Genomic DNA, 7314 nt, shown 5'->3' on the forward strand with positions numbered 1-7314 from the left:
TTACTCGACTAGCCTGCGGGATGCATCCTCTCGCACGTGTTTTTACTCGACTAGCCTGCGGGATGCATCCTCTCGCACGTGTATTTGCTCGACTAGCCTGCGGGATGCATCCTCTCGCACGTGTTTGTGCTCGACTAGCCTACGGGATGCATCCTCTCGCACGTGTTTTTACTTGACTAGCCTGCGGGATGCATCCTCTCGCACGTGTTTTTACTCGACTAGCCTGCGGGATGCATCCTCTCGCACGTGTTTTTACTCGACTACCCTGCGGGATGCATCCTCTCGCACGTGTTTTTGCTCGACTAGCCATGCGCATCCCAAAAAACCTGCGCATGCGCATCCCACAAAACCTCGCACGTGTTTTTACTCGACTAGCCTGCGGGATGCATCCTCTCGCACGTGTTTTTACTCGACTAGCCTGCGGGATGCATCCTCTCGCACGTGTTTTTACTCGACTAGCCTGCGGGATGCATCCTCTCGCACGTGTTTTTACTCGACTAGCCTGCAGGATGCATCCTCTCGCACGTGTTTTTACTCGACTAGCCTGCGGGATGCATTCTCTCGCACGTGTTTTTCCTCGACTAGCCTGCGGGATGCATCCTCTCGCACGTGTTTTTGCTCGACTAGCCTGCGGGATGCATCCTCTCGCACGTGTTTTTGCTCGACTAGCCTGCGGGATGCATCCTCTCGCACGTGTTTTTACTCGAGTAGCCTGCGGGATGCATCCTCTCGCACGTGTTTTTGCTCGACTAGCCTGCGGGATGCATCCTCTTGCACGTGTTTTTACTCGACTAGCCTGCGGGATGCATCCTCTCGCACGTGTTTTTGTTCGACTAGCCTGCAGGATGCATCCTCTCGCACGTGTTTTTGCTCGACTAGCCATGCGCATCCCAAAAAACCTGCGCATGCGCATCCCAAAAAACCTGCGCATGCGTATCCCACAAAACCTCGCACGTGTTTTTACTCGACTAGCCTGCGGGATGCATCCTCTCGCACGTGTTTTTGCTCGACTAGCCTGCGGGATGCATCCTCTCGCACGTGTTTTTGCTCGACTAGCCATGCGCATCCCAAAAAACCTGCGCATGCGCATCCCAAAAAACCTGCGCATGCGCATCCCAAAAAACCTGCGCATGCGCATCCCACAAAACCTCGCACGTGTTTTTACTCGACTAGCCTGCGGGATGCATCCTCTCGCACGTGTTTTTACTCGACTAGCCTGCGGGATGCATCCTCCCGCACGTGTTTTTACTCGACTAGCCCTCGGGATGCATCATCTCGCACGTGTTTTTACTCGACTAGCCTGCGGGATGCATCCTCTCGCACGTGTTTTTGCTCGACTAGCCTGCGGGATGCATCCTCTCGCACGTGTTTTTACTCGACTAGCCTGCGGGATGCATCCTCTCGCACGTGTTTTTACTCGACTAGCCTGCGGGATGCATCCTCTCGCACGTGTTTTTGCTCGACTAGCCTGCGGGATGCATCCTCTCGCACGTGTTTTTGCTCGACTAGGCATGCGCATCCCAAAAAACCTGCGCATGCGCATCCCAAAAAACCTGCGCATGCGCATCCCACAAAACCTGCGCATGCGCATCCCACAAAACCTGCGCATGCGCATCCCACAAAACCTCGCACGTGTTTTTACTCGACTAGCCTGCGGGATGCATCGTCTCGCACGTGTTTTTGCTCGACTAGCCTGCGGGATGCATCCTCTCGCACGTGTTTTTACTCGACTAGCCTGCGGGATGCATCCTCTCGCACGTGTTTTTACTCGACTACCCTGCGGGATGCATCCTCTCGCACGTGTTTTTGCACGACTAGCCATGCGCATCCCAAAAAACCTGCGCATGCGCATCCCACAAAACCTGCGCATGCGCATCCCACAAAACCTCGCACGTGTTTTTACTCGACTAGCCTGCGGGACGCATCCTCTCGCACGTGTTTTTACTCGACTAGCCTGCGGGATGCATCCTCTCGCACGTGTTTTTACTCGACTAGCCTGCGGGATGCATCCTCTCGCACGTGTATTTGCTCGACTAGCCTGCGGGATGCATCCTCTCGCACGTGTTTTTGCTCGACTAGCCTGCGGGATGCATCCTCTCGCACGTGTTTTTGCTCGACTAGCCTGCGGGATGCATCCTCTCGCACGTGTTTTTGCTCGACTAGGCATGCGCATCCCAAAAAACCTGCGCATGCGCATCCCACAAAACCTCGCACGTGTTTTTACTCGACTAGCCTGCGGGATGCATCCTCTCGCACGTGTTTTTACTCGACTAGCCTGCGGGATGCATCCTCTCGCACGTGTTTTTACTCGACTAGCCTGCGGGATGCATCCTCTCGCACGTGTTTTTGCTCGACTAGCCTGCGGGATGCATCCTCTCGCACGTGTTTTTGCTCGACTAGGCATGCGCATCCCAAAAAACCTGCGCATGCGCATCCCAAAAAACCTGCGCATGCGCATCCCACAAAACCTGCGCATGCGCATCCCACAAAACCTGCGCATGCGCATCCCACAAAACCTCGCACGTGTTTTTACTCGACTAGCCTGCGGGATGCATCGTCTCGCACGTGTTTTTGCTCGACTAGCCTGCGGGATGCATCCTCTCGCACGTGTTTTTACTCGACTAGCCTGCGGGATGCATCCTCTCGCACGTGTTTTTACTCGACTACCCTGCGGGATGCATCCTCTCGCACGTGTTTTTGCACGACTAGCCATGCGCATCCCAAAAAACCTGCGCATGCGCATCCCACAAAACCTGCGCATGCGCATCCCACAAAACCTCGCACGTGTTTTTACTCGACTAGCCTGCGGGATGCATCCTCTCGCACGTGTTTTAATCGACTAGCCTGCGGGATGCATCCTCTCGCACGTGTATTTGCTCGACTAGCCTGCGGGATGCATCCTCTCGCACGTGTTTGTGCTCGACTAGCCTACGGGATGCATCCTCTCGCACGTGTTTTTACTTGACTAGCCTGCGGGATGCATCCTCTCGCACGTGTTTTTGCTCGACTAGCCTGCGGGATGCATCCTCTCGCACGTGTTTTTGCTCGACTAGCCTGCGGGACGCATCCTCTCGCACGTGTTTTTACTCGACTAGCCTGCGGGATGCATCCTCTCGCACGTGTTTTTACTCGACTAGCCTGCGGGATGCATCCTCTCGCACGTGTATTTGCTCGACTAGCCTGCGGGATGCATCCTCTCGCACGTGTTTTTGCTCGACTAGCCTGCGGGATGCATCCTCTCGCACGTGTTTTTGCTCGACTAGCCTGCGGGATGCATCCTCTCGCACGTGTTTTTGCTCGACTAGGCATGCGCATCCCAAAAAACCTGCGCATGCGCATCCCACAAAACCTCGCACGTGTTTTTACTCGACTAGCCTGCGGGATGCATCGTCTCGCACGTGTTTTTGCTCGACTAGCCTGCGGGATGCATCCTCTAGCACGTGTTTTTACTCGACTAGCCTGCGGGATGCATCCTCTCGCACGTGTTTTTACTCGACTAGCCTGCAGGATGCATCCTCTCGCACGTGTTTTTACTCGACTAGCCTGCGGGATGCATCCTCTCGCACGTGTTTTTACTCGACTAGCCTGCGGGATGCATCCTCTCGCACGTGTTTTTGCTCGACTAGCCTGCGGGATGCATCCTCTCGCACGTGTTTTTGCTCGACTAGCCTGCGGGATGCATACTCTCGCACGTGTTTTTGCTCGACTAGCCTGCGGGATGCATCCTCTCGCACGTGTTTTTACTCGACTAGCCTGCGGGATGCATCCTCTCGCACGTGTTTTTGCTCGACTAGCCTGCGGGATGCATCCTCTCGCACGTGTTTTTGCTCGACTAGGCATGCGCATCCCAAAAAACCTGCGCATGCGCATCCCAAAAAACCTGCGCATGCGCATCCCACAAAACCTGCGCATGCGCATCCCACAAAACCTCGCACGTGTTTTTACTCGACTAGCCTGCGGGATGCATCCTCTCGCACGTGTTTTTGCTCGACTAGCCTGCGGGATGCATCCTCTCGCACGTGTTTTTACTCGACTAGCCTGCGGGATGCATCCTCTCGCAAGTGTTTTTACTCGACTACCCTGCGGGATGCATCCTCTCGCACGTGTTTTTGCTCGACTAGCCTGCGGGATGCATCCTCTCGCACGTGTTTTTGCTCGACTAGCCATGCGCATCCCAAAAAACCTGCGCATGCGCATCCCACAAAACCTCGCACGTGTTTTTACTCGACTAGCCTGCGGGATGCATCCTCTCGCACGTGTTTTTACTCGACTAGCCTGCGGGATGCATCCTCTCGCACGTGTATTTGCTCGACTAGCCTGCGGGATGCATCCTCTCGCACGTGTTTGTGCTCGACTAGCCTACGGGATGCATCCTCTCGCACGTGTTTTTACTTGACTAGCCTGCGGGATGCATCCTCTCGCACGTGTTTTTACTCGACTAGCCTGCGGGATGCATCCTCTCGCACGTGTTTTTACTCGACTACCCTGCGGGATGCATCCTCTCGCACGTGTTTTTGCTCGACTAGCCATGCGCATCCCAAAAAACCTGCGCATGCGCATCCCACAAAACCTCGCACGTGTTTTTACTCGACTAGCCTGCGGGATGCATCCTCTCGCACGTGTTTTTACTCGACTAGCCTGCGGGATGCATCCTCTCGCACGTGTTTTTACTCGACTAGCCTGCGGGATGCATCCTCTCGCACGTGTTTTTACTCGACTAGCCTGCAGGATGCATCCTCTCGCACGTGTTTTTACTCGACTAGCCTGCGGGATGCATTCTCTCGCACGTGTTTTTCCTCGACTAGCCTGCGGGATGCATCCTCTCGCACGTGTTTTTGCTCGACTAGCCTGCGGGATGCATCCTCTCGCACGTGTTTTTGCTCGACTAGCCTGCGGGATGCATCCTCTCGCACGTGTTTTTACTCGAGTAGCCTGCGGGATGCATCCTCTCGCACGTGTTTTTGCTCGACTAGCCTGCGGGATGCATCCTCTTGCACGTGTTTTTACTCGACTAGCCTGCGGGATGCATCCTCTCGCACGTGTTTTTGTTCGACTAGCCTGCAGGATGCATCCTCTCGCACGTGTTTTTGCTCGACTAGCCATGCGCATCCCAAAAAACCTGCGCATGCGCATCCCAAAAAACCTGCGCATGCGTATCCCACAAAACCTCGCACGTGTTTTTACTCGACTAGCCTGCGGGATGCATCCTCTCGCACGTGTTTTTGCTCGACTAGCCTGCGGGATGCATCCTCTCGCACGTGTTTTTGCTCGACTAGCCATGCGCATCCCAAAAAACCTGCGCATGCGCATCCCAAAAAACCTGCGCATGCGCATCCCAAAAAACCTGCGCATGCGCATCCCACAAAACCTCGCACGTGTTTTTACTCGACTAGCCTGCGGGATGCATCCTCTCGCACGTGTTTTTACTCGACTAGCCTGCGGGATGCATCCTCCCGCACGTGTTTTTACTCGACTAGCCCTCGGGATGCATCATCTCGCACGTGTTTTTACTCGACTAGCCTGCGGGATGCATCCTCTCGCACGTGTTTTTGCTCGACTAGCCTGCGGGATGCATCCTCTCGCACGTGTTTTTACTCGACTAGCCTGCGGGATGCATCCTCTCGCACGTGTTTTTACTCGACTAGCCTGCGGGATGCATCCTCTCGCACGTGTTTTTGCTCGACTAGCCTGCGGGATGCATCCTCTCGCACGTGTTTTTGCTCGACTAGGCATGCGCATCCCAAAAAACCTGCGCATGCGCATCCCAAAAAACCTGCGCATGCGCATCCCACAAAACCTGCGCATGCGCATCCCACAAAACCTCGCACGTGTTTTTACTCGACTAGCCTGCGGGATGCATCGTCTCGCACGTGTTTTTGCTCGACTAGCCTGCGGGATGCATCCTCTCGCACGTGTTTTTACTCGACTAGCCTGCGGGATGCATCCTCTCGCACGTGTTTTTACTCGACTACCCTGCGGGATGCATCCTCTCGCACGTGTTTTTGCACGACTAGCCATGCGCATCCCAAAAAACCTGCGCATGCGCATCCCACAAAACCTGCGCATGCGCATCCCACAAAACCTCGCACGTGTTTTTACTCGACTAGCCTGCGGGACGCATCCTCTCGCACGTGTTTTTACTCGACTAGCCTGCGGGATGCATCCTCTCGCACGTGTTTTTACTCGACTAGCCTGCGGGATGCATCCTCTCGCACGTGTATTTGCTCGACTAGCCTGCGGGATGCATCCTCTCGCACGTGTTTTTGCTCGACTAGCCTGCGGGATGCATCCTCTCGCACGTGTTTTTGCTCGACTAGCCTGCGGGATGCATCCTCTCGCACGTGTTTTTGCTCGACTAGGCATGCGCATCCCAAAAAACCTGCGCATGCGCATCCCACAAAACCTCGCACGTGTTTTTACTCGACTAGCCTGCGGGATGCATCGTCTCGCACGTGTTTTTGCTCGACTAGCCTGCGGGATGCATCCTCTAGCACGTGTTTTTACTCGACTAGCCTGCGGGATGCATCCTCTCGCACGTGTTTTTACTCGACTAGCCTGCAGGATGCATCCTCTCGCACGTGTTTTTACTCGACTAGCCTGCGGGATGCATCCTCTCGCACGTGTTTTTGCTCGATTAGCCTGCGGGATGCATACTCTCGCACGTGTTTTTGCTCGACTAGCCTGCGGGATGCATCCTCTCGCACGTGTTTTTGCTCGACTAGCCTGCGGGATGCATCCTCTCGCACGTGTTTTTACTCGAGTAGCCTGCGGGATGCATCCTCTCGCACGTGTTTTTGCTCGACTAGCCTGCGGGATGCATCCTCTTGCACGTGTTTTTACTCGACTAGCCTGCGGGATGCATCCTCTCGCACGTGTTTTTGCTCGACTAGCCTGCAGGATGCATCCTCTCGCACGTGTTTTTACTCGACTAGCCTGCGGGATGCATCCTCTCGCACGTGTTTTTGCTCGACTAGCCTGCGGGAAGCATCCTCTTGCACGTGTTTTTACTCGACTAGCCTGCGGGATGCATCCTCTCGCACGTGTTTTTGCTCGACTAGCCATGCGCATCCCAAAAAACCTGCGCATGCGCATCCCAAAAAACCTGCGCATGCGCATCCCACAAAACCTCGCACGTGTTTTTACTCGACTAGCCTGCGGGATGCATCCTCTCGCACGTGTTTTTACTCGACCAGCCTGCGGGATGCATCCTCTCGCACGTGTTTTTGCTCGACTAGCCTGCGGGATGCATCCTCTCGTACGTGTTTTTGCTCGACTAGCCATGCGCAACCCAAAAAACCTGCGCATGCGCATCCC

The sequence above is a fragment of the Lasioglossum baleicum genome, unplaced genomic scaffold (genome assembly GCF_051020765.1).
Source record: "Lasioglossum baleicum unplaced genomic scaffold, iyLasBale1 scaffold0324, whole genome shotgun sequence".
NCBI lineage: Eukaryota > Metazoa > Arthropoda > Insecta > Hymenoptera > Halictidae > Lasioglossum > Lasioglossum baleicum.